Here is a 27,830-nt window from a genome sequence, read left to right as displayed (position 1 = left end):
TGTCCAGCATGTGGGCCCCCATCCTAGGTCTGAAGGGTCTGTTGTGATGGTCTGGCTTGGTTGACATCTGCGGAAGGGCAGGCCTGGGTTTGACTGGCATGCCTGAGCCCACCATAGGAACTCCTGTTTTAAGCATGGAATTAGTGGGATTTCTGTTTCTAGACTGTGTCTGTGTTGGGACCATAAATTCTTTAGGTACCACTGTAGTTTCCTCATATGTAGTCTGGCAAATGGGACCAAGATTATGCATGATGCCATGAAGCCCAAGGCCTGTAAAAATTTTCTTGCTGTTAACTTGTTCAGTTTTGTTAGTGCCAAGAAGTAAAGAGGAAGTTCTTTTTGTTTTTCTGTAGTCAGGAATGCCATTTGTTGTACTGTGTCCAATTCCGCGCCCAAGAATGTCCTTGTTTGGGATGGTATCAGCCTTGACTTTTGTAAATTGACTGTGTATCCCAGTCCTTGTAGCAAGTAAATGACCCTTTGTAAATCTGTTGTCAGCTTGCTTTTGTTGTCCCCTTGTAGCAGGCAGTCGTCCAGGTATGGGTAAATTTGAATTCCTGTAGTCTGCAATGGGCGATTACTGATGCCAGGCATTTTGTGAATACTCTGGGCGCAGTAGATAAGCCAAAGGGCAATGCTGAGAATTGATAGTGCTCTGATCCTGCAAGAAATCTGAGGTATCTTCTGCAGATTGGTCGAATGGGGACGTGCAGGTATGCCTCCTTGAGATCTAGAGTTACCAGCCAAGACTCCTTGCCCAGCATGGGAAGAAGTTGCTGTAGGGTCAGCATTTTGAATTTTGGGACAATGATGTATGTATTTAAGGTGGACAGGTCGAGAATTGGTCTCCAACTTTTTCCTTTCTTGGAACTAGGAATAGTCTGGAGTAGAACCCCTTTCCTTGTTCTGCTGTTGGCACTCTTTCCACAGCTCTCATGTTTGCTAACTCCATTATCTGGCGTAGAGCCTCTGTTTTTGATTTGGAGGTAGATTTGGCATTCCTCTTTGACTGGTAAAGTGTGGAAGTGAAACCGTAACCTTGATCTATGGTTTGTAAAATCCACTTGTCTTTTGTTATGTAGTGCCAGTTCTTTGAAAATAAGGTTAACTTTCCGCCTAGAGGAGCTGCTATTTGTTCCCTGGTAGGCGGATTTAGGATTAAGTCACTGTGGTTGTGCTGATGTAGTGGCAGTGGCTGTGTCTGTGCCTCTGTTGTTACCTTGCCACTGTCGTCCTCTGTAGGCACCTCCTCTGGATTGGTTTCTGCCTCTGGAACGTCTATTCCTGCCCCTTTGAAATTTTGTGGAGTCAGGAAAGGACCAATTTTTGGCAGGCCAGTTCCTGCTAAACCTTGGGGTTGAACCTGCAAGAAATCTTTAACAGTTTGAACAGATTTTGCCTTTTCTTCCATTTTCTTCATAACCTGCTGGGCAGGTGTACCAAACAAACTTGTCTTGTCCATAGGAGCATCTAGCAACTTAGCTTTAACATGATCCGGTAAAGCTTGTTCCTTTAGCCATGCATGCCTTCTTATCACTGTGCCTGTCATGGCTGATCTAAATGAAGCCTCCAGTGCATCATAGCCACATTTTAAGGAATGGTTGCTAACCTGTTGTATGTTATTTACCATCTCTAATACATATTTCTTATCAAGAGATTCATCAGTAGTTAGTTTTTTAGTTAACTGATCAAGCATAAACTCTTGGTATTGTATCATGTGAAACTGACAGTTTAAACTCTAGCTGAGAGAGTGGCTGAAGTGTAGACCTTTTTACCCCATCTGTCTAGTGACCTTGCTTCCCTTTCAGAAGGAATAGGGTTTTTAGCTGTGGTCGCGGCTACTGCCTTGGGACCCTGGGATATAGTTTCTGGGTCTGCAAGTGGGGCCTTGTAAAGGTGGTGATGAGTATCTGGCACCCTGTAAAATCTGTCTGGTTTGGCAGGGGCTGGGGTAAAGAATCTGGAGCGGAGCAAACATCATTGAAAGCATCATCCACCACAGAGAGAACAGGAGGTATAGCTAAGGGCCTGTGCTGTGGGAGGTGCAGAAAGGTCCTAAGTCTTTTTCTGGAGTCTGAAAAATCCTGTTGCTGCCATTGGAACTGTTCTCGCATGGCATGCAAGGTTTCCCCAAAGGAGAATTCTTCTGGTGGGGAAGCAGCTGGAATGGATTCTTCAGCATCAGAATCTTCAAAATTGGAGAAGGGAGCCTCAGGCTGGTCAGTTATGTCTGATTCATCAGCAGAATCATCAGAAGACACTGGCTCAGGGGGCTCTGCCCTAGGTCTCTTCTCTGGGGGCTGAGAGGCTCTGTCTGGGTGAGATTGAGATCCTCTAATTAAAGAAATTAAATCTTCTGCCAAAGAAAGCATTTGAGAACTAGAAGAGGGCCTTGATGAGGGGGGTTTAACAGGCACTGATTTAGTAGTTTTGGCTGCTTTAGCCCTGGCGAAGGCCTTAATGGATATGGCTGCTGGAGGCCTAGCAGCACCACGTGCTGGGGTAGAGACATCCAAGGGGATGGTGTCTGATAAGTCAACCACCGTAGTGGGTAAAATTTCTGAGGTCGATTCAAGAATTGTAGCAGGGGCCTCAGTTGTAAGAATAGGTTCAGCTGTACTTTGAGCAGTTTTCTCGGTTTCGGCCGAAACCGAGACACTCGCGGTTTGCTTTGCTGTGGTTTCGGCCGAAACCGCGGACCGCGAGTGTCGGTCTTTATCTTTGCGTTTTTTGGAAGATTGGGTAGTCGGAGGATCCGACGGCATAATGTACGCAAAATCAGTACCGAAAACTGTTCTGCAAACTCCGACCGACGCCTAAGCGTTGCCGGTTGAAAGAGCACAGGCGAACAGGCTGCTACGTCGTGGGCTGGGCCTAAACAAGGCAGACAGTAAGAGTGGAAATCTTTATGAGGTATTTGTTTCCCACAGGTTAAACAATTGTTAACTTTTTCTGACATCGGCTGAGGCAAGAAAGATTCCCCAACGGGGTACTTAGCTTTAGAAGTCTTCGAAGTAGTATTCGGTAGAAGTAATCTCTGGATCCGACCGACCGGCACTTGCGAACAGCTTCTGCTTTGGGCGCCACGCGGCAAGAAAGACGGAGGAAAATGGCGTCGGCTGATGCTTTTATACCCGAAGACCAACAGAGATGACGTCGGGTGGAGTGCGACATCAGCCGAAGCCGGACCCGGACTTTGGAATCCGGCCGACTGCAGGGCTGCCTGACGACAGGACAACCCACTTGTTATGACTGCAGATGCATCCATGAAGGACATCACCCTCAGAAGCCGATGACTGCTCAGCGGCTCCGGACCCATCTGAGGGAATAGTTTCTGAGTGTCCAATACCTTGAGTATCCAGAGGCCTAGCTGGCTCCACGTGGGAGTCGTCAGCAGCCTGTGGCTCTGAGGTAGCGGGCGTCAGGGGCTGCGAAAGCACCTCACTGAGGACCTGCAAATCGGCGGCTGGCTTAGCGGAAGCCTCATCATCGGTTCTGGACCTCAGATGCCTGTCCTTTTCATTTTCCTTGCGCTTTTTATATACTCCGGTCATCGGCTCTTCCGACAGCATTATATAATCGAATCTTCGGCCAAAGTAATGAAAGGCAAAATCGTACCGACGCTTAATAGTGCGTTGGTTAAATCTAGCACAAAACCGACAGCTAGCAACGTTGTGATCAGGGCCTAGGCAAGGAATACAGTAAGAATGGAAATCCTTATGAGGTATTTGCTTCCCACAAGAAATACAATTGTTAACTTTTTCTGACATCGGACTGGAGCAAGAAAAAAGTTTCCCCAACGGGGTACTTAGCTTTAATAAAGACTTCGGATCTGAAATTCGTATTTGAAAATCTCAGGAGTTGGCCGACCAGCACTTGCGAACTGCTTTTGCTTCAGGCACCGTGCGGCAAGAAAGACTGAAGAAAATGGCGTCGGCTGCATCTTTTATACCCCTAGCGCACTGGCGTCAGGGAAGAGGCGACAGCAACCGACGCCGGACCAAGACTTTGGAATTCAGGCCGACTGCGGGTAGCCTGCCAGCAGGATAACCCAAATGTAATGACTGCAACAGTGAAACACGATGAACATCTGCCACAGGTTTGAAATTAACCCAGAACTATACATTAATTTACACCAAAGAAAGTGTAAATACAGTCATAAACAAAATCACATAAAACAACCAAGAAAAAGAAGTTATGTACTCACCACAACATTCCATCTGAGTTGTTGCCTCTCATTTGCTCTTTAACCTGTGGGTTCAGATCTGAGGATCTGATCCGACTCTGCCGCATACTAAAGCTCCAGGATATGAAATCTGAGCTGCTCCCCTACCTCCTCAACCTCCAAATCCTTCAGATCAAGTTTGCTGCACCACTATATATCATCTAATCATACAAGTAGAAAAAAAATCACCCAAAGTCAATAGGGCAAGTCAGCTATAAATACTTCAGGAGCTCAAACAGTAATGAAGTATTTGTCTAAATAACTCCATTAGGCCCTTCAAAAGGTAGGGAGATGGAAGGAGGGAAGGGGCAACAACTCAGACGGAACGTTATGGTGAGTACATAACTTCTTTATCTGATGTTTCCTTCATTTTCTACTTGCATGATTAGATGCGTCATTCTAAGGGAATCCAGTACCTGTCTGCCTGGGATGACATGATCGACAGACCACGCTGCTTTGCCAGAGATGGCCTGCACCTGTCACCCTTGGAATTCCGGATACTAGCAAAGGCTCTTGCCACCCCTATAGTGCCTTTTTTAGGCAAGGTTCAAATGACAAATTCACCACTGTAACAGGTACAAGCAAGCAAAATCTGAGGGTAATGTTACTCAGTGCTAGGAGTCTAAACCACAAAATGCACTCACTCGAGGCACTCCTTAAAATGGAGAACATTGACATCTGTGCAGTGACAGAGACCTGGTTCAAAGCTCCAGAGAGTACCCCTGCATCACCAGGCTATAATTCATACCACACCTTTCGGCCACCAAACCCGGACCGAAACACTAAAGGTGGAGGCGTGTCCATATTCATTAAGGATATCCACACCTCCAAGCTAGTTGCTCAGCATAATGCATCCGAGATTAACCAAGTTTAACTAACTCTGGGCAAAACCGCAATCCAAATTGTAGCTTGCTACAGACCTCCCACCATGCCCCAGGATTCCCACTCCTCTTTTCTTGATACACTGGAAAATATTAATGTACAACCCAACACTCTAATAATGGGTGATTTCAACTACCCTACTATTAACTGGGAAAACTACTCATGTACCAACACTTTTGCTCAACATTTTCTGGAAATCATCAATTCCAACGCTTTGGATCAACTTATCCACACCCCCACCAGAGGCAGCAATATCCTAGACCTGGTCATCACCAACATGGGTGACCGGTGTTCCACACCAGAGGTCAGCTCCTCGTTGGTCAGATCCGACCACAAGCTAATCACCCTAGACATCCACATCCCGCTCCCACCCTCCATTAGGAAAAAAAAACGTAAATAATTTATCCAAAGCCAACTTCACGCTTCTTAAGACAGAAGTGGCAAACTTCATGACACCCATGCAGATGCACAATAGAGGTACGACTGCTGAATCCTACACAAATGCACTTTATAAGCACTTACACGAGTGCATGGATAGTGCTATCCTTAACAGAACCAAGATGCTATCCTCTAAAAAAAGGAAGCCAATCTGGTGGTCTTCTGCCATAAACAAACTCTACAACAGAAGAAAGAAACTGTTGCAAAAAAGAGTAAAATCCCACGATTGGAGGAACTCCCTGGTCAGCCTCAGTAAGAAGCTGAGATCCCTCATAAAATCCTCCAAAGCTAGTTATGAAAACAAAATTGCCACTGATTCTAATGACAACCACAAAGCATTCTATAGCTATGTCAAAAATCTCAATGGCAACACTCAGATCTGCTCTGAGTTACAGCACAATGACACTAAATATACAGAACCAACTGATATTGCCAACATCCTGGCAGACAGGTTCAGTGCTAACTTTACCCCCCTCTCACCCCCTAAAGGACCCATCTTTATACCGGAAGAATGCAAAGTTCTCTAGCCATTACTACCTCCTTAATCCTTACCATCTCTACTACCTTAGCCTTGTAAAGTCTACCTCATATATCAACTTTATAGAAATATGTTATCCCTCACATACTGTAGAACTAAAAAAAAAAAAAAAAAAATGTTAACATATTCTGTTCATTATATTTGTTGAGTTGTGCTCTAACCTTATTTTATTGCTATGCGTATTCACTATCTCTTTTTCTATATGTTTCTATTGTTGTATTCTATTGCCTGACTATGTTTAAACTTTTATAATCATTGGAGCTTTTCTCCCAGGGCCTCTACTGAAAATGGACATACATCCAGCTAGACTAGCCCGGTCAACAAATGTTAAATAAATAAAAATAAATAAATAAAAAGTTCCTGTAATCACGGCTGCACAGGTAAAAACTTCACTCTCCAAAGCCAAGAACACAGCATCCATGGGACCTGACAACATCCCACGCTGCCTTCTACATGAACTACAGAATGAAATGGCACCCCACCTAAGTACCATGTTCAATCATAGCCTCACATCAGGCTTTGTGCCCATTGAATGGTGCGCAGTGACAGTTATCCCACTCCACAAAGGGGGGGCCACAACAGACCCCGGGAACTACCGCCCCATTAGCCTGACGAGCCTCGTCTGCAAGGCCAAGGAACGTATCATCATGGAACTCATAAACAAAGACATTGGAGATCTCCAAACCCTGGACCCCACACAGTTTGGGTTTGTAAAAGGCAGATCATGCCTCCTGAAACTGATAGACTTCTTTGAAGTAGTCACCAAAGCCATGGATGAGGGTAAGGTGGTTCACACAGCCTATCTTGATCTCGCCAAGGCGTTCAACACCATCACCCACTCTGGAATTATAGATGGACTCAATAAACTAGGTATAAATCCCTATGTCACAAGATGGGTTGCCAACTGGCTTACTGAAAGAACCCACAATGTGAAAGTAGCAGACTCCAAATCAGACTTCAGACCAGTGACAAGTGGAGTACCGCAGGGTTCGGTCCTGGGTCCTCTCCTGTTTGGTATCTACTTCTCTGAAGTACGGGCTAACACAGAAGGTCTTTGGCTAACTAAATTCGCAGATGACTGCAAACTAGGAGCCATAAATGAAACTCCTAACGATGTGGACATCCTACAAAAGGTCCTCACTGAGACAGATACCTGGTGTCAAAGACATGGTCTCAACCTCAATGCCAAAAAGTGCATTGTCATCCCCTTTGGTAAAAATTCTGTACCCATGAACTACCACATAGGCGGTAGTCTACTTAACACCGAAAGTGTGATAAGAGACCTTGGGACACAGGTGGACAGTAGTCTCTCCTTTGATAATCACATCGCCAAAGTGGTCAGGAAATCCTTCTACGTGGCACACCTCATCACAAAAGGTTTCTCATCCAGAAAAAAAAGAGGTCATTGTTCCCCTCTATTCATCACTCATTAGACCCATTATAGAGTACAACGCCCCTTTTGGTATGTACCTCACAAGACATCTACAACAACTGGAAAGGCCGCAAAAATACCTCACAAAGAGGATTACTGGCCTCAAACAGATGCCTTGCGCAGACAGTCTCAAAAAACTCCTGCTTTACTCCGTCGCATATCGCCTACTCAGAGGCGATCTCTGCCTAACATACAAAGCTATGTCAAACCCAGAGCTGTTGGACATGCTCCACTTAAAGAAATCCCAATCCCTCCGAGCTACACGCTCTAGGGACCTAAACCTTGTCACCACAATAAACAGAACATGCTGGAGGGATACATTCCTGTCCCAGAGACTTCCCATACTCTGGAACAGACTATCTATATATGTCAAACAGAGCTCCTCATTAGCACTCTTCAAGAAAAATCTTGATGACTGGATGGGTAATAGGAATTTCACCCCGGGGATCACTTCTGTGGTTCTGCTTGACAGGGGCACAGGAAAATAATTTTCTTGGGTGGCGAAAGCCAGGGTACATTTTTGGCTAGGCTTGTATAGGCCCTAGGGCCAATAGCCTAGTACCTACCTATGAACCTATTTGCTCTTCAATTTGTGGGACAGAGTCCTCACCTACAGAAGAACTTGGGAGACCCTCATGGAAGGATATTACTGAGCACAGCAGAACCAAATGAGGCTCTGTTCCTGGAAATAATGTCTAATTTGTAATGAGATATAAAGTATGGTTGTTTACCCAGGTAGCAGCTACGCAAATGTCATCAATGAAGAGTTTCAACCAGAATGCTGAGGAGGTGGAAACAGAATTAGTAGAATGAGCCTTAACATGACATGACAAGGGGATGGCCCTTGAAGAGTAAAGCAAGCTTAATGCAACTAGTAATCCAGTTAGCCAGGGTCACCTGGTCTTACAGAAGGAAACAAAAAGCTGATCAGATTTTCTAGTTCTATCCAAATAGAAGCGAAGCTGGCTGTGTACGTCCGGCATATAAAGTTGATACTCTCTCCTGTTTTGAAAGTTAGGAAAGAAGACTGGCAGATTGATAACTTGGTTGTTGTTAGCCTCAGAAGCGACCTTGGGCAGAAAGGAAGGGCTAGTATGCAAAGTAACTCTGTCCTTGTGAACAACGCAATATGGGGGGCTTGCAAGACAAAGCCTGTAATTTAGACACTCGTTGGGATGAGGTAATGGCCAGCAAGAAAACGGTCTTTCAGGTCAGAAACTTTAAATCAACCTTAGCTGAAGGCTGGAAAGGGGCAAGACTAAAGCTTGTAAGACCAAGGTGTGACCCAAGGCAGCAACAAGTTCCTTGATAGGAGGACGAAGGAGAAAGGTACCTTTTAAAAAGGTCTTGCAAAATTTAGATGAGGTTAGAGAAAAAACATTTTCTCCAATGTGAAAATTGGAAATGGCCACCAATTGCACTTTCACCATAGAAAAACTAGCTCCATTATGAAAAATGGAAGCCAAAAAATCTAAAACATTAGGAACCGGAGCTGTAAAAGGGTCCATATTGTTCTGATGACCCCAAATGGAGAACCTCTTCCACTTGCTATTGTATAATTTCTTGTGGATAGTTTATGTGCTGCAATCAAAATTTTTCTAACTGCAGAAGAAAGCTTGGGAGTTCTAGCTATCATTGGAAGTGGCAACAAAACCCAAAAGATCCACCCATGGCAGAGTATAAGTAAAATCTTTAATAACCAGGATAAGCGCTTTCAACTAATCCAACTCTTTCTCAAATCCAAGTACAAAACATAAAAAATCACAAGCCTATTTAAAAACCACGGTCAACTAATAAAAATGTAATACAGCATACACCCACTAGAGGGACCAATCAATTCAATTTCCAGGCTTCAGTGGTAAAACACTATTAAACTCAGGATTCTGCCTGCCTGCAGATCTGCAGTCCAGTTTACTTCAACCTGTTCTGTTTGGAAGGAAATATCACCCCCTCTCCTGGTTAGAGCACATAACTGCAGGACCATAAATTTAAAAGTATGTCCCAAATTCTTCTTAACATGCTGAGCATTATGCTCACCAACAATCCTTAACATCTCTGCAATGTTGTAGGACCCTGTCCTTCAACATTGTATTGGTTTTGCCAACATAAAATGAATCACAATCCTGTCACTTAGCTAAATAAACCAAGTTCCTGGCAGTACAGCTCGCAAAATCTTTCATTATGCACATCCAGTAACATGATGCTGAAATTTATTAGACCTGTCTATAAAGACACAGCCTTTACGATGTCCACACGGAAATGTTCCTATTCATTGTATTTCCCAAACCATACTGCCCAGAAGTACATCCCATAGAATCTTTACAGAGCAGTCTCTTTAGAATAGGCACATTCCTGAACCCAAACATAGGAGCCGAACCTACAACCTCCTTAATGCCATAATCCGACTGTGGAATCTTCCAATTCTCATGTATAATTCTCTAAATTTTGCTCACATCACTATTGTAACCAATAGTCAACCTTGGGCAAAGTACAGTTTTGTACCTACCATAAATGTAGATGTTCGAGGATTCCATTGCTGCAGTCCTGACTATTGGGGTATAGTCCGCGTCCAGTCGGCCCGAATACCAGAGTATAAGGCTGACGTCGGTCAGGGCGCATTAGACTGACGTCAGTACGTCAGGGTACTAATGCGCATGACCGACGTCATATCCTCAGTCTTTTCTTGCCCCAGATGTCAGAAGACCCTAAAAAGACAAGTCCCAAAACAACCTGCACCAAAAACATGCACAATATATACAACCATATATATACAAAAATATAAGCATGTAAACTCACCTACACAACCACCCCTAAATACAGAGGGAAGGAGGGAGGGTAAATTGGACTGCAGCAATGGAATCCTCGAACATCTACATTTATGGTAGGTACAAAACTGTACTATGTTCTTCGCCTTCCATTGCTGCAGTCCTGACTATTGGGTAGAATCCCAAAGCAGAGGTAAGGAGGCTGGCAAATTATAAAGCAGTAGGAGCTGACAACATGCCTTGTAAAACAGCTGTGGCAAAACCAGCCCTAGACTTAGAGTAGATAGGAAGGTGATAATGCCTAGAGAAAGTATGCACTGAACTCCAAGTAGCTGCTTCCAGAATATCCTTAGTTGCCACCCCTTAGAAATGCTGTTGAAGTGGCAGTAGCCCTAGTGGAATGAGGCCTAATCCCAGCTGGAATCTCCTTGCCATGATGGGAATAACAAAATGCAATGCAAAAGCCAATCCACCTAGAAATAGTTTGTTTTGACACAGGCTTGCCCTGAGAACTCAAAGCAAAAGAAACAAACAACTGCTGAGACTGCCTAAAATCCTTAGTCCTGCTTAAATAATAACGCAATTGCCTGTGTACATCTAAAGTGTGCAAAATCTTTTCCCCTTTATTTTGAGGATCTGCAAAAACGTAGGCAAATGAATAGTTTGGTTTAAAGCCACACTAGAAACCACCTTAGGCATAAAAGAAGGATTAGTGCGTAATGATACCCTATCCTTATGGAAAATCAAACAGGGCAATACTGCCATAAGGGCCTGCAACTCAGATACCCTTCTTGCAGAAGTAATAGCCAACAGAAAAGCAGTCTTCCATGACAAATATTTCAATTCAGCAGTAGCTGCAGGCTCAAAAGGTTGTAGAGTAAGTTTTTCCAACACAAAATTGAGATCCCAAGCAGGAGTAGGAGCTCTACGTGGGGTCTTATATTCTTTGCCCTCTAAGAAACTGCTTGAACAAAGGATGCGAAAACAAAGGTGGGTCACAATCATAGTGAGCTGAAATTGCTGCAGCATGAATCTTTATGGAAGAGAAGGACAAACCTTTGTCCAATAATTCAGTAAGATATTGAAGAGCCACACTCAAATTAGGCTCTGAAATCTCCAAATTCTTTGCTGTACTCCAAAATAAAAATCTCTTCCATTTTTCTGCATACACTCTCCTTGTACTAGGTCTTCTAGCTTCCATAATCACATTTAAAACTTGTTGAGGAAGTTGAGACCTGCTGTGTTTCAACACAGAATATGCCAGGCTGTGAGATGAAGAGAGTGAAGCTTGACATTGAGCAGATGACCGTCCTGCTGAGATAACAGATGAGGAATCAGAGGTAAAGGCCATGGAGGCTTCTTTACCAGACTCCGTAGTAGTGGGTACCAGTGTTGCCGAGGCCAATCTGGAGCTATCAAAATCATCCTTGGCCTGTCTTGTCTGACCTTTAATAGTACCTTTGGAAGAAGAGGTAGAGGTGGAAAGGCATACACATGAAGGTTTTTCCAACTGAAAGACAGAGCATCCACTTTCCAAGCTGTGTGATGAAACCCCTTTGTGCAATACTTTGGCAGCTGGTGGTTTAGTGGAGAAGCGAACAGATCTATGTCTGGAGTTCCCCATGACACTGTCAGTTTCTGAAATACATGAAGATCCAGTTTCCACTCGTGGGGATCCATGATTTGTCTGCTTAACACATCTGCTAAGGAGTTCTGTGCTCCTGGCAGAAACCTTGCCTGAAGAGTTAGTTGCAAGCTTAGCGCAGTCTCCCATAAAATCATTGCTTGCCTGCATAGAGGATAAGAATGTGTTCCCCCTTGCTTGTTGATGTACCACATGACAGTTGTGTTGTCTGTTAGAATCAACACCTGCCCTGGAAGAAGTAACTCCTTGAAAGCCATTAATGCAAACTGGACTGCTAACATCTCCTTCATGTTGATATGTAGATGCTGTAGTCTGGCAGGCCACTTGTCTTGTATCCACTTTCCATTTAGATGAGCTCCCAAGCAATGTCCGAGGCATCTGTCGTTAGAATCTGACTTGCCTCTGGCCGGGTCACAGAGAGTCCCTTGTTTAGGTGACATTCCTGAGCCCACCACAAAAATTCCTTTTGAATGCAAGGTATTATTTGAATGACAGTGTCCAAATCCTGGCAGTGCTGTGTCCATACATTTTGAGATACCATTGTAGCTTCCTCATATGCAGTTTGGCATTGGGAAGCACCAGAATACAAGATGCCATGAACCCTAATGCTTGAAGGACTGTCCTTGCAGTCAGCACGGACTGATGCGATAGTTGATGGAAGTAAAGTGACAGACTCTTTTGTTTGTCCGGGGTTAAAAAGGCCATCTGGGCTGCTGTATTCAGTCTTACACCCAGAAAGCACATGTCTTGAGAGGGTACTAGACTGGACTTTATTTCGTTCACAGAATACCCTAGGCATCTTAGCACTGCTATAACATATTCCAGATGCTGTAGAAGGTCCTCCTTTTCTTGAGCCAGAATCAGGCAGTCGTCCAAGTAAGGATAGATTTGAATTCTTTGAAGCCTGAAGTAAGCTATCACTGGAGCCAGAACCTTTGTGAATACTCTGGGCAGTAGATAAGCCAAAGGGCAATGCAGAGAACTGATAATGAGAATTCCCAGCTCGAAACCGCAGATACTTTCTGCAACTTAGCCTTATAGGCACATGAAGGTAAGCTTCCTTGAGATCTAAAGTTACCATCCAGTGATCTTTGCCCAGCAGAGGTAAAAGCTGTTGTAACGTCAACATCTTGAACTTGGGAATGTCCAAAAAGCGTGTTGAGGAGAGATAAATCCAAAATTGGTCTCCACGTGTTCCCCTTCTTTGGTACAAGGAACAGGCGAGAATAAAATCCTAGGCCCCTCTCTGACACAGGGACTGGCTGAATGGCCCCTATGTGAAGTAACTGTAAAACTTGCTTGTGAGCCTCTTTTCTTTGTAGAGGAGGAACGTCTGGCATGCCTTTGAAAGGGGGCATTGTATGGAAATAAAATCTGTAACCGTGGTGAATGATATCCAGCACCCATTTGTCTTGAGTAATTAAATCCCAATTTTCTTTGAAAAGAGACAGTCTTCCCCCCAAAGGAGCTGCCAGACGTGAATCTGCTGGCAGCTGAACAAACAGGTCATTGGGTCTGTTTACGAAAGGACTGACCCCTGCCCTCACCAGAAGTCTGAGCAGGTGAACTCCCTGTTCTAGGCCTAAAAGAACTTTGAGCCCTGCCCCTACCACGTCTAGACCTACCCCTAGACTGAGAATCATAAGCAGGATATGTCCACCCCTTAGCAGGCCAATTTCTACTAAACTTCGGTGGCTGCACCTGCAAAAAATCTTTAACAGTCTGCATAGACTTAGCTTTGTCCTCCATTTTCTTTAAAACAGCTTCCACAGGCGAACCAAACAACACATCAGACTGTAAAGGAGCATCCAAAATCCTTGTCTTAACATGCTCAGCTAAATTCTGATCCTTCAACCAGGCATGCCTGCGAAGAACAGAGCTGGTAGCAGCCACCCTCGAGGAGGCCTGTACAGCATCAAAACCACATTGCAAAGAATGCTTACCCACTTGTTCGGACACATGAACCAAATCCAGCAACTCTTTACACTCAATACCTTCCGCCAAAGCATCCACCTTAGATTTCAATTGTGAAAGAAGGTAATTCTGATATTTTAACATGTGAAACTGACAATTCAAAGCTCTCATGGCTAGAGTGGAAGAAGTATACACTTTCTTTCCCCACCTATCCAAAGCCCTAGCCTCTTTATCAGTGGGAACAGGATTTTTAACCACAGAAGCTTTTACACCCTTAGGCCCCTGGGAAATAGTTTCTGGGTCCGCCCTAGGACTCTTAAACAAATATTTATGAGCTTCGGGCACCCTATAATACCTATCAGGCTTAACAGGAGCAGGAGGCAAAGAGTCAGGGTTCAGGGAAGCCTCTGCAAAAACATCTTCCACCACATTCAACACAGGAGGAATAGCTAAAGGCCTATGCTGGGGTAAAAACAAGAACTCCCTAAGCCTTTTCCTGGAGTCAGAGTAATCCTGGCCTTCCCATTTAAAGTGCTCCCTCATGGAATGCAAAGTCTCTGAAAATGAGAAATCCTCAGGTGGAGACGCTGTAGGAGTGGAATCATCCACATCAGAATCAGAATAGGTAGGATACTCCTGCAAATCTTCCACAGAAGATTCTGAAGCCTCAGAACACTGTTCAAAACTCTCAAACTCAGATTCCACCCTAGGCCTCTTATCAGGCGGGGGCATAGAACCTCTAATCATAGTAATCAAATCTTCTGCCATCTTAAGCATATGTTTCTTAGGTACAGAACCTGAAATGGTAGGAGAAGCCCCCACTGAAGCTGAAGTAGGCCTACCTCTCATAGAAGTTTTGGTAACAGAAGGAGAGGCCCTAACTACCTTGGGAAGAGAGGGAAGAACAGTCACCTGAGAAGCCCCCTCAGCCTGGCCTACCTCCTGAGAAGGCACATCCTGTAAGAGTATAGTTTCTGCCTGGGACTCCATGGAAACTCCTGGCAAAACCTCCGGCTCCACTGAGCCTTCCAAAGAACCGACGTCCGGGACTGCCGGTTCCTCACCCCTAGGCTTCACTGTTTTATCCTTGCGCTTCTTAGATGAAGCGGGCGTCGGAGCATCCGACGGCATATTATAATTGCAACGCTTTCCAAACACTAACCTAGCACAATCTAGCCTCCTCTTAATAGTGCTTGTTAAATCTAGCACAAGAGCGGCAACCAACAACGTCGTGCTCAGGCCCTAAACAAGGTATACACAATGTATGATAATCCCTATGCGGTATCTGTTTGCCACAAGAAATACAGTTATTCACTTTTTCTGACATCCGTTAAATACTGAGGCAAGAAAAACCAAAATGTTCTAGCGGGTTACTTAGCCAACTCTGTTTCGGTCTGAAACTCCGGTTTCGGAAAATCTCAGAACGCCAACCTGCACTCGCAAAATTGCTTCTGCATCGGACCATGCGGCAAAAAAGACTGAGGATATGACGTCGGTCATGCGCATTAGTACCCTGACGTACTGACGTCAGTCTAATGCGCCCTGACCGACGTCAGCCTTATACTCTGGTATTCGGGCCGACTGGACGCGGACTATACCCCAATAGTCAGGACTGCAGCAATGGAAGACGAAGAACATCCTCTATTATTCACAATATCCATACACCCTCTAGTCCGAGAGGCTAATTCAGGAGTAGGACTTCCAACTCCATCACCACCAAACAAAGGTCTTGCAGAGGTCAGCCTACACACATGACGTTTCCTGTTTGCCATCCTTATGGCTCCCTGTGAATAACCTCTTTGTTCAAAGCATGACAGCAGAAACACAGTCTCTCTATCATACACATCATCTTGGGTGCACAGTCTGGAGGCATGCATAATTTGCCCTTTCATAACGTTGTTAAAAACATGTTGGGGGTGCATACTCCCCCCCCTCTACAAGTAGGTGTTCTTCCAGCAATCTTTTCTATAAGTCCTGGTCTGCAGAAACCCTCATGTATCCATAAATAACTCCACATCAAGGACGGCTAATTGAGGTGGTGGAGCAGTTAACAGAAAAGGTCAAATAACTTATGCTCTGCTATAAATAAGCCACAAAATCCGCCAACTGTTCTGACCTCTTCCAAACAATAAAGAGGTAATCAACAAACCTCTTTTAGAAATAGATGACATTTTTCCAGGTATTATGGGGACCAAGGATATAGCACTCTTTCCACTATGCCAGCATCAAGTTGGCATAAGTATTGGTGCATGACGTCCCCATGGCTACACCCCATTTCTGCAAATAGTACTTCATACCAAACATAAACACATTGTTATGCAGAATAAGCTCAAGAAAAAGTACAGTTGTATACACTTACCATAAATGTAGATGTTCGAGTGTATTAACTGTTGTAGTCATCACATTTGGGTTATCTGGTTACAGTAGCACTCAGTCGGCCTGGTTATCAAAGTCTTGGGTCCTTCGTCGGTTGCTGTCTCATCTTTTGTGACATCAGATAGTCAGGGGTATAAAGCATGCAGCCGACGTCATTACATCAATTTTTCTTGCCCCAGATGTCAGGTGCCCACCTTTAATGGGAAGCAATTAAATATAAATATAAAAGGTTATACCTCCAACAAAAAACAAATACACCAAAAAGCTTTTAAGTATAGTAGAGGAGAATAGAGGTATAGGTTCATAGGTTTATACTAGGCAATCTGCCCTAAGGCATTTATAAGCCTAGCCCAAAGTTATGTGGCTTACGCCACCCCTTATGTTAGAAATAATGTGCCCATTAGTTTGTTGTGCCTCTATCCACCAAGCATTACCATTTGCCAATTTTCTCTAAATCCAGAGCTGGCTTTGCCACTGCAGTTTTGCAGGGCCTTACAGCTAATCCCCTGTGGGATAGGTTTTCCATGGTGCTTATAGCAGAAATGAATGCAATGGTCTATCCATTTAGAAATGGTTTGCTTTGAAATAGCCAAAAGAAGTCGGGGCTGGAGGGAGGGTAACAGTGAATATACTCGAACATCTACATTTATGGTAAGTGTATACAACTGTACTATGTTCTTTGTGTTTTACTGCTGCAGTCATTACATTTGGGTAGATTCCCAAAGCTAAGTGTGGGAGGAGGAATTTAGATAGCATTAGGACCAGCTGTAAGGCCCTGCAAAACTGCAGTGGCAAAGCCAGCTCTGGATTTAGAGAAAATTGGCAAATGGTAATGCTTGGTGAAAGTATGTACAGAACTCCAGGTAGCACCTTCTAGGATGTCCCTGGTAAGGACACCTCTGAGAAAGACTGTAGAGGGAGATGCAGTCCTGGTTGAATGGGGTCTATTCCCCTGTGGGATAGGTTTTCCATGGTGCTTATAGCAGAAATGAATGCAATGGTCTATCCATTTAGAAATGGTTTGCTTTGAAATAGCCTTCCTCTCTGCCCCTGCAGCAAATGCCACCAGCAGTTGTTCAGATTTCTTTAAGGTTTAGTCCTGTCCAAGTAAAATCTAAGTTGTCTGTGCACATCTAAGGAGTGCAGTATCCGTTCCCCTTTGTTCTGTGGATTAGAAAAGAAGGTTGGCAAATGAATGGACTGATTAACAGCCACACTGGATACCACCTTGGGCATGAAAGAGGGATTGGTCCTGAGGGACACCCTGTCCTGTCCGCATGAAAGACGATGAAAGGCTCCACTGCCATAAGGGCCTGTAATCCAGATACCCTTCTTGCTGAAGTGATTGCTAAAAGGAAAGCTGTTTTCCAAGAAAGGAATTTTAACTCTGCAGTTGCAGCTGGCTCAAAAGGAGGAAGAGTGAGTTTTTCCAATACAAAATGAAGGTCCCAGGCTGGAATTGGGGCTCTCCTGGGTGGTCTTACGTTTTTGGCCCCTCTGAGGAACTGCTTGAGCAGTGGGTGAGAAACGAGGGGTGGTTCTGTGTTGTAATGAGCTGAAATGGCTGAGGTGTGAATTTTGATGGAGGAAAAGGAAAGGCCCTTTTGAAGCATCTCAGTTAAGTATTGAAGAATCTGAGGTAAATTGGGCGCTGCTGTGACCATCCCTTTAATTTGGTTCCAGGCACAGAATATCTTTTCCATTTTTCAGCATAAGATTTTGTAGTACTTGGCCTCCTTGCCTTCAAATGACATCCAACACTTGTTTACTTAGGGATGGTAAAGGAGAGATTAGGTAATCAGCCAGGCTGCCAGGTTCAGAGTTTGAAGCTGGGGGTGCAGAATCTGGCTCTCCCGCTGAGACAGCAGGGTAGGTGTCTGAGGTAGGTGCCATGGGGCTAGCTGTGACACACTGCGCAAGAGGGGGTACACCAGTGTTGGCGTGGCCAGTCTGATGCAATCAGTATCATCCTTGGTTTGTCCTGTTTGATCTTTAGTAGTACTTTGGAGATGAAAGGCATAAACTGATAGATTTTTCCAGCTGAAGGACAGAGCATCCACTTTCCAAGATTGTTTGTGGGGAGTCCTTGTGCAGAATTTGTCCAATTGGTAGTTCTGGGGGGAGGCAAACAGGTCTACATCTGGAATCCCCCATTTGCTAATCAACATGTTGAAAATCTTTGGTTCCAGTTTCCACTCGTGTGGGCCCATGAGATTTCTGATTAGTTCGTCTGCCAGTGTATTTAGTTTTCCTGGCAGGAATTGAACCTGTAGATGCACTTAGAAGCTCAAGGCTGTGTTCCACAGAGACATGGCTGGTTTGCAGAGGAGGTAAGAATGGGTACCTCCCTGCTTGTTTATGTACCACATAACAGTGGTGTTGTCTGTCTTTACCATTAATTGTCCTGGAAGAATGTGGTCCTTGGAAGGCTGTCAGAGCACTCTGTATAACTTAACATTTCTTTTTGATTGATATGCAGGTGCATTTGACTTGGGTTCCATTTGCCCTGAATGCACTTCCCTGCCAGGTGAGCCCCCCATGCATAGTCTGATGCGTCTGTTAGGGTTTGGGCAGCAGGGGGTACAGTGAATGGTAGTCCCTTGTTTTGGTGGCAGGCCTCTGCCCACCAAAGGAATTCTAACCTTAGGCATGGTATGATAGGAATCATTGCTTCTAGATCCTGAGAATGTTGACACCATAGGCTTTGTAGATACCACTGTAGTTTCCTCATATGCAGTCTTGCATATGGAATTAGTAGAATGCACGAGGCCATGAATCCCAAGGCTTGCAGTATTTGCCTTGCAGATAGCAGGGTTTCTGTGGCCACTAGTTTGAAGTAAGTTGTCAAATGAATTTGTTTCTCTGGCATGAGGAAAGCCATCTGGGAAGTTGTGTTTAAGCTTGTTCCCAGGAATATAATTTGACAGGGTACCAGATGTGATTTCTTTTTGTTTATGGTGCACCCCAGACAGGTTAACATCTTTTGTACAAATGCCAGATGATTCAGAAGTATGTCCCGGCTTTCTGCCTGAATTAGACAATCGTCCAGGTATGGGTATATCTGAATATTTCTTTGCCTGCAAAATGCAATGACTGGAGCTAGGCACTTTGTGAATACCCTGGGCGCAGTAGATAAGCCAAAGAGCAGTGCAGAGAACCGATAGTGCATGTAGCCTGCTTTGAAGCGTAGGTATCTTCTGCAAGATTCCCTGACTGGAGTGTGCAGGTAGGCTACCTTTAAATCCAGTGTTGCCAACCAGGCATCCTTGCCTAGCATGCAGAGCAACTGGTGAAGAGTTAGCATCTTGAATTTTGGAATCATCAAAAAGGTGTTTAGGATAGACAGGTCCAGGATAGGACACCATGAGTTGTCTTTTCTGGGTAACAGGAAAAGTCTTGAGTAGAAACCTTGTCCCTTTTCCTCTTCTGGTACAGTCTGAATAGCCTTTAATCTTAAGAGAGGGCTTGCCTTTGAGCCTCTGCCCACTGATTTGGGGGTAGATCTGGCCAACCATTTGGGGTTGGTAATGTGTGGAAGTGAAATCTGTATCCTAGGGAAACTGTGTTTAAAACCCATTTGTCCTGGGTAATTAGTTCCCAGTTTTTTGCTTGCAGAGCAATCTTTCCCCCTAAAGGAGCAGTCAGTTGAGAAGTGCTTGGAAGTTCTAAAATTAATTCATTGAGATGGCTTGTAATAGGGGGGAGTCTTACTACTCCCTGATTTGGAAGTGTGAGCCCCCCACTGCTTAGTCCTATGTGTAACCTGGGACTGAAGCCTGGGTGTTCTGCTGGTCCTGGGTTTGAACTGAGAAGGCCTGGAAGAGGCAGGAAAATACTAATTTTTTGAGAGCAAATGCCTACTAAATCTATGAGGCTGCACTTGTAAGAAATCTTTAACAGTTTGCATAGATTTAGCTTTTTCCTCCATCTTTTTAAGAACTTCTTCCGATTTGTCGCCAAACAGGCGGTCCGGATTTAAGGGAGCATCCAGCAATTTACTTTTAACATGATCTGGCAAAGATTGTTCCTTAAGCCAAGCATGCCTTTTAAGTACAGACCCGGTGACAGCAGCCCTGCAAGATGCCTCTAGTGAATCAAAACCACATTGCAAAGTATGTCTTCCAACGTGTTCAGCAGAATGCATTAAATCCTGTAAATCCTTCTTTTCAGGACAATCAGGAATCAACATCATTTTCTGTTTAAGCAATCCAGTAATATGCTGCTGATACTTTAACATATGAAACTGGCAATTTAAGGCCCTGATGGGCCAATGTTGCAGAGGTGTATACCTTCTTACCCCATCTATCCAGGGCCCTGGAATCTCTATCAGAGGGGGTAGAATTTTTGGCAGTAGTAGCCTTAATGCCCTTGGGTCCCTGTGAAATGGTCTCAAGATCCGCAGTAGGATTTTTAAAGAAGAACTTGTGAGAATCAGGAACCCGGTAATATCTATCAGGTTTTCTGGGAGCAGGAGGTAAAGAGTCAGGGGCCAAGCTAGATTCCGAAAAGGCATTGTCAACAATGCCCAGCACAGGAGGGATAACTAAAGGCCTGTGCTGGGGTACGAGTAATAAATCTCTAAGCCTCTTTTTAGAATCAGATTAATCCTGGCTTTCCCAGTGAAAATGCTCCCTAAGAGTAGGCAAGGTTTCACCAAAGGAAAAATCCTCTGGGGGAGAAGCAGAGGGAACAGAGTCCTCTGCATCAGAATCCTCATAGGTAGATAAGAGTAAATCCTGGTCATCAGAGGAGATAGAAATTTCAGAACCCTGGTCAGAAGTATCATAAGCAAATTCAGTCCTAGGTTTCCTAGAGGGGGGAGGCTGGCTTCCCCTGATTAAATTAATAAGGTCTTCAGCCATTCTTATCATTTGTTTTTTTCGGCATAGAGGCCTGCCCATGTGGTCTGGGCATCGGTTTCCTAGGCATGGTTCGAGTTGTAGGCCTAGAAGAAGAAGATAGCATCGGTTTAATATGCAAGTCAGTAGGCCTGAATACACCCGCAGTAGCCAGTGCCTGCACAGCGGCTCCTGACCCATCCACGGTAGAGACATCCGCAGGTTTCACAGTTGAAGCATCTCGCAGCATACCGGACTCTGAATGGGTCTCAGTAGAGGCCTGCGAATCTAAAGTAGCGGTTATCAGGGGATGCGAAAGCGCCTCACTGAGTACCGGTAAACTGGCAACTAGCTTAGGAGAAGCATCGTCGGCAGCTTTGGACCTAGGCGGCCTGTCTCTGTCTTTATCTTTGTGTTTTTTTCGGAGTGTTGGCAGTCAGGTGTCTTACCGAAGACATATCTGGATAATTGAACTGAGTACCAAAATATTTAGAAGCGAAAATGTACCGATGACGAATAGTTTGTGGTTTAAATAAGGCATAAAACCGACAGCAAGGTACGTCGTGGTCAGGACCTAGGAAAGGAATACAGTACGAATGAAAATCTTTATGAGGTATTTGCTTTCCACAAGAAATACAATTATTGACTTTTACGGACATTTTACTGGCTCAAAAGGAGGTAGAGTGAGCTTTTCCAATACAAGGTCTAGGGCTCTCCTGGGTGGTCTTACATTTTTAGCCCCTCTGAGGAATTGTTTCAGCAGGGGGTGAGAGAAGAGGGGTGGGCTCAGTATTATAATGTGCTGAAATGGCTGAGGCATGAATTTTAATAGAAGAGAAGGAAAGGCCCTTGTGAAGCATCTCTGTTAAGTATTGAAGGATATGCGGTAAACTGGGCACTGTTGTGCCCATCCCCTGAGTCTGGCTCCAGGAACAGAATCTTTTCCACTTTTCAGCATAGGATTTTCTAGTACTAGGCCTCCTTGCCTCCAGGATGACATCCGGTACTTGCTTGCTGAGGGATGGTATAGGATAACGCGGGTAATTAGCCAGGCTGCCAGATTCAGGGTTTGAAGCGGAGGGTACAGAATTTGGCCCTCCTGCTGGGACAGTAGAAAAGGGGTCTGAGGCAGGTGCCATGGTTATAGTAGTGACATACTGCACAAGAGGGGGTATCAGTGTTGCGTGGCCAGTCTGGTGCAATGAGTTTTGTCCTTGGTTTGTCCTGTTTGATCTTTAGTAGAACTTTCGAGAGGAGAGGCAGAAGGGGAAAGGCATAAACTGAGAGGCTTTGCCAGGTGAAGGACAGGGCATCCACTTTCCAAGCTTGTCTGTGGCGAGTCCTTGTGCAGAATTTGTCCAATTGGTAGTTCTGAGGGGAGGCAAACAGGTCTATCTCTGGGCTCCTCCATTTGTTTCTCAAAATGCTGAATATCTTTGGTTCCAGTTTCCACTCATGTGGGCCCATGAGATTTCTGCTTAGGTCATCTGCCAGTGTATTTAGCTTATTTTGCAGTAATTGAGCTTGTAGGTGCACTTGGCAGCTCAAGGCTGTGTTCCACAGAGCCATGGCTAGTCTGCAGAGAGGGTATGAGTGGGTTCCCCCCCTGCCTGTTTATGTACCACATAACAGTGGTGTTGTCCGTCTTTACCAAGAATGTGGTCCTTGAAGGCTGTCAGAGAATTCTGTACAGCTAACGTTTCTTTTTGATTGATATGCAGGTGCATTTGACTCCGGTTCCATTTGCCCTGAATGCACTGCCCTGCCAAGTGAGCCCCCCATGCATAGACTGACGTGTCTGTTAGGGTTTGGGCGGCAGGGGGTAGAGCAAATGGCAGTCCCTTGTTGTGGTGGCAGGCTATGCTCAACAAAGGAACTCTGTCTTTATACAAGGAATGATAGGAATCATTGATTCCAGGTCCTGAGAATGTTGGCACCATAGGCTTTATAGATACCATTGTAGTTTCCTCACATACAATCTTGCATATGGAATTAGTAGAATGCAAGAGGCCATGAATCCCAGGGCGTGCAGTATTTTCCTTGCAGATAGCTGGGTCTTTGTGGCCAGTAGTTTGAAGTAGGCTGTCAAATAAACTTGTTTCTCTGGCGTGAGGTAGGCCATCTGGGCAGTTGTACTCAAGCTTGCTCCCAGGAATACAATTTGTTGGCAGGGTACTAGGTGTGATTTCTTTTCGTTTATGGTGTACCCCAGTGAGGTTAGCAGTTTCTTTACAAATGCCAGATGAATTAATAGTATGTCCTGGCTTTCTGCCTGAATTAGACAATCGTCCAGGTATGGGTATATCTGAATATTTATTTGCCTGCAGAATGCAATGACTGGAACTAGGCACTTTGTGAACACCCAGGGTGCAGTAGATAAGCCAAAGGGCACTGCAATGAGCTGATAGTGCATGTGGCCTGCTCTGAAGCGTAGGTATTTTCTGCAAGATTTCCTTATTGGGATGTACAGGTAAGCTTCCTTTAAATCCAATGTTGTCAACCAGGCATTTTTGCCTAGCATGGGAAGCAGTTGATGAAGAGTTAGCATTCTGAATTTTGGGATTACCAAAAAGGTGCTTAGGATAGACAGGTCCAGGATAGGATGCCAGGAGCTGTCTTTTCTGGGTAATAGGAAAAGTCTTGAGTAAAAACCTTGTCCTCATTCCTCTGCTGGGACAGGTTGGATAACCCTGATACTTAGAAGAGAGAGAACTTGCTGTTGAGCCTCTGCCCACTGATTTGGAGGTAGGTCTGGCCAACTGTTTAGGTTGGTAATGTGTGGAAGTGGAATCTGTATCCTTGGGAAACTGTATTTAAAACCCATTTGTCTTGGGTAATGAATTCCCAGTTTTTTGCATGATCTTTCCCCATAAAGGAGCAGTCAGATGAGCAGGGCTTGGAAGGTCTAAGGTTAAGTCATTGTGACAGTTTACCATAGGGGGTGTCTTACTATTTGTAAGTGGTAGCCCCCCACAGCTTAGGCCTGTCAGTACCTTGAGACTGAAAGCCTGGGTGGTCTGCTGGTCCTGGGTTTGGACTGAGAAGGCCTGAAGGAGACAGGAAAGGACCAATTCTTAGAAGGCCAATGCCTACTAAATCAGAGAGGCTGTACTTGCAGGAAATCTTTAACAGTTTGCACAGATTTATCTTTTTCCTCCATCTTTTTAAGTACTACTACTGCTTTGTTGCCAAACAGGCGGTCTTGGTTTAAGGGAGCATCCAGTAATTTAACTTTAACGTGATCTGGCCAAGGTTGCTCCTTAAGCCAAGCATGCCTTATAAGTACAGAACCATTGGCAGCAGCCCTGCAAGATACCTCAAAGGAGTCAAAACCACATTGCAAAGTTTGTTTACCAACTTGTTCAGCAGAATGCATTAAATCCTGTAATTCTTTATTTTCAGCATAGTCAGGAATCAACATAATTTTCTGTTTAAGTAATCCAATAATATACTGCTGATACTTTAACATATGAAACTGGCAGTTTAAGGCCCTAATGGCCAAAGTAGCAGAAGTGTATAATTTCTTAGCCCATCTGTCCAGGGCCCTGGAATCTCTATCAGAGGGGGTAGGGTTTTTGGCAGTAGTAGCCTTAATGCCTTTGGATCCCTGTGAAATGGTCTCTGGATCCACAGTAGGATTCTTAAAAAGGAACCTGTGAGAGTCAGGTACTCTGTAATACCGGTCAGGTTTCCTGGGAGCCGAAAGTAATGTGTCTGGGGCCAAGCTTGATTCCAAGAAGGCATCATCTACAATGTCCAGTACAGACGGGATAGCTAAAGGCCTGTGTTGAGGTAGGAGTAGGACTTCCCCAAGCCTCTTTTTGGAGTCAGAGTAATCCTGGCTTTCCCAGTAGAAATGCTCCATAAGAGTATGCAAAGTTTCACCAAAAGAGAAATCTTCTGGAAGGGAAGCAGAGGGAAATGGAGTCCTCTGCATCAGAATCCTCATAGGTAGGTAAGGGCAAATCCTGGTCATCAGAAGAAACAGAAATTTCAGAATCCTGATCAGAAGAATCAGAAGGAAAATCAGTTCTAGGTCTCAGAGGGAGAAGGCTGGCTTCCCTTGATTAAAGTCATAAGGTTTTCAGCCATTCTTATAATTTGGTTTTTTAGCATATGGGCCTGATCATGCGGTCTGGGCGTCGGTTTTCTAGGCGTGGATAGAGTTTTTGGCCTTGAAGAAGAAGATGGCATCAGTTTGATATGCAAGTCAGTAGGCCTGAATACACCCTCAGAAACCAGTGCCTGCACAGCGGCTCCAGACTCATCCAAGGTAGAGACATCTGCAGGTTCCATAGTCGAAGAAGCATCTCGCGGCATACCAGACACCAAATGGGTCTCAGTAGAGGCCTGCGAATCTGAAGTAGTGGGTATCAGCGGCTGCGAAAGCAAATCAATGAGTACCGGTGAGCTGGCGACTAGCTTAACAGAAGCGTCATCGGCAACTTTGGACCTATGCAGTTTGTCTCTGTCTTTATCTTTACGTTTTTTCGGAATGTCGGTAGTCAGATGGCTTACCAAAGCCATTTCTGGATAACTGAACAGAGTACTGAAATAATTTGATGCGAAAATGAGCTGACGACGAATAGTTCGAGGATTGAATAAGGCACAAAACAGACAGCGAGGGAAGTCGTGTTCTGGACCTAAGCAAGGAATGCAGTACGAATTAAAACCTTTATGCGGTATTTGCTTTCACCAAGTAATACAATTGTTAACTTTTACTGACATAGTTTTAGAGCAAAAAAACGGATCCCCAACGGGATACTTAGCTTTTTGAAGACTTCGGTTCTGAAACTGGAAAACGAAAATTTCAGGAGTCGGCCGACTGGCACTTGCGAACTGCTTCTGCTTCAGGCACCACACGGCAAGAAAGACTGATGTAATGACGTTGGCTGCATGCTTTACACCCCTGACTACCTGACATCATGGAAGATGAGACAGCAACCGACGCAGGACGCAAGACTTTGATAATCAGGCTGACTGAGGGCTACCTGCAAGCAGATAACCCAAATGTAATGACTACAACAGTGAAACACGAAAAACATCTGGAGCAGCCAAGCCGTGAGCTTCAGGCTGTCCACATTCGGATGAGGCACCCCCGATGGGTGTGAAATCAGATCCTGAAAGGGATCTAGGATCCAAGGTGGAGCCAGAAGGTGAGACCAAAGGAAGGGAAACCATACCTGGTGAGGCCAGAATGGGGCAATGAGGGTCACCTTGCTCCCCAGTCGGCAAGCTTTCTGCAGAAAGCTTGGGATGAGAGGGATTGGTGGGTAAGCATACAGAAGACTGGGAGGCCAGGCATGAACTAATGAGCATCTCTGGGAACTCCTCTGGCAGGGGGTTCAGAGCGAAAAACATGCTGCACTTCGCACTAGAAGGAGATGCAAACAGATCACAGCAAGGTGGACCCCACTCGCTTAAGATGAATTCAGAGACCTCTCGTAAGGCATCAGAATGGTCCGACTCAGCCTGTCCTCTAGAATGTTGGACCGTCCTGGAATGTGTGCTGCGATAAGAAAGTGACCCATGGAGATCGCCCATTCCCACACTCTCATGCCCTAGCGACAAAGGGGATAAGATTTGGTCCCTCCCTGTTTGTTGATGTACCAAACTACCGACATGTTGTCTGAGTGAATAGCAATCGTCCCCAGAGGGAGAAAGGCATGAAGGGCCTGCAACGCTAGAAAGACCACCCTCATCTCTAGGACACTGATATGCAAAACTGGTCTCTATGGGGGACCACAGGCCTTGGACTGTCCTGCCCGAACAATGCTCCTCCCAACCTGAGTTTTGAGGCATCCATGGTCACTGTGGCTTAGGCTGGGGCTGGAACTAAGGGTTGTCCCTCCAAAATGTCTGGAGAGCTCATCCACCATATGAGGGACAACTGACACACTTGACTTAGGTGGACAGGATAGGTTAGTGGTAAATCCAACAGGGACCAATGAACTGCCAAGGTCCACTGAAGAATCCGCATGTGTAGTCGGGCACATGGAAGGAGAGTTATAGTCGCCGCCATGGAGCCTAGGGCCCTCCATACAGATTCCGCTGTCGGGAGATGAGAATGGAAATTAGGGAGACATGCATCCTGAGGTTTTGAACTCTCTCTGAAGTCAGGAACACTTTGCTCTGGAGCGTGTCTATCTTGGCACCAATCTAGTCTATCACCTGAACAGGCTCTAGTAGAGATTTGGATGTGTTGATTGTGATACCAAAACTCAGGGCAAGCGTCAGAAAGTAGTCCCTGGTTTGGGAAAGTAGACACCCGGTGGGAGCAGTGAAGAGTCAATCATCCAGGTACGGATAGACCTGCATCCCCAGAAGCCTCAGGTGAGCCGCTACCACCGCCATCACTTTGGTAAACATCCTGGGAGCTATGGTGAGACCAAATGGTAGGGCTCGAAATTGGTAATGATTGGCCCCTAGCCAGAAGTGGAGGAACCTCCTGGAGCATCTGTGTATTTTTGTGAGATAGTAAGCATCCCGGAGATTTAACCAGCACATCCAGTCACTCTCTTGCAGATATGGCATGATGGACTGTAGTGTGACCATCCGGAACTTTTCTTTGGCCAATGACAGGTTTAGGGAAGAGAGATCCAGAACGGGCCTCATGTTTCCCGTTTTCTTTGGCACCAAAAAGAACCTGGAGAAGAAGCCTGATCTGGGGGGATGGTTTTGATGGCTCATTTTTCTAGCAGCTTGGAAATTTCCTGTGCTGTGGCCTCCCTTTGCGTGGAGCACCCAGCGGTCCGTTGTTATAGACTCCCATGTCGC

General features: G+C 45.1%; 1 protein-coding gene across 1 annotated transcript in view; it reads right to left on the bottom strand.

Annotated features, from left to right (window-relative positions):
• The window catches only part of SAMD4B (sterile alpha motif domain containing 4B), a gene marked incomplete in the record, with an annotated part of 1,390,985 nt that overhangs the window by 143,508 nt on the left and 1,219,647 nt on the right, over positions 1 to 27,830 (bottom strand).

This window comes from Protopterus annectens, chromosome 1.part0, assembly GCF_019279795.1.
Source record: "Protopterus annectens isolate FY-2018-M chromosome 1.part0, PAN1.0, whole genome shotgun sequence".
Taxonomy (NCBI): Eukaryota; Metazoa; Chordata; order Ceratodontiformes; family Protopteridae; genus Protopterus; species Protopterus annectens.
The sequence above is the reverse complement of the archived record's forward strand: the minus strand, read 5'-3'. Positions and strand labels throughout refer to the sequence as shown.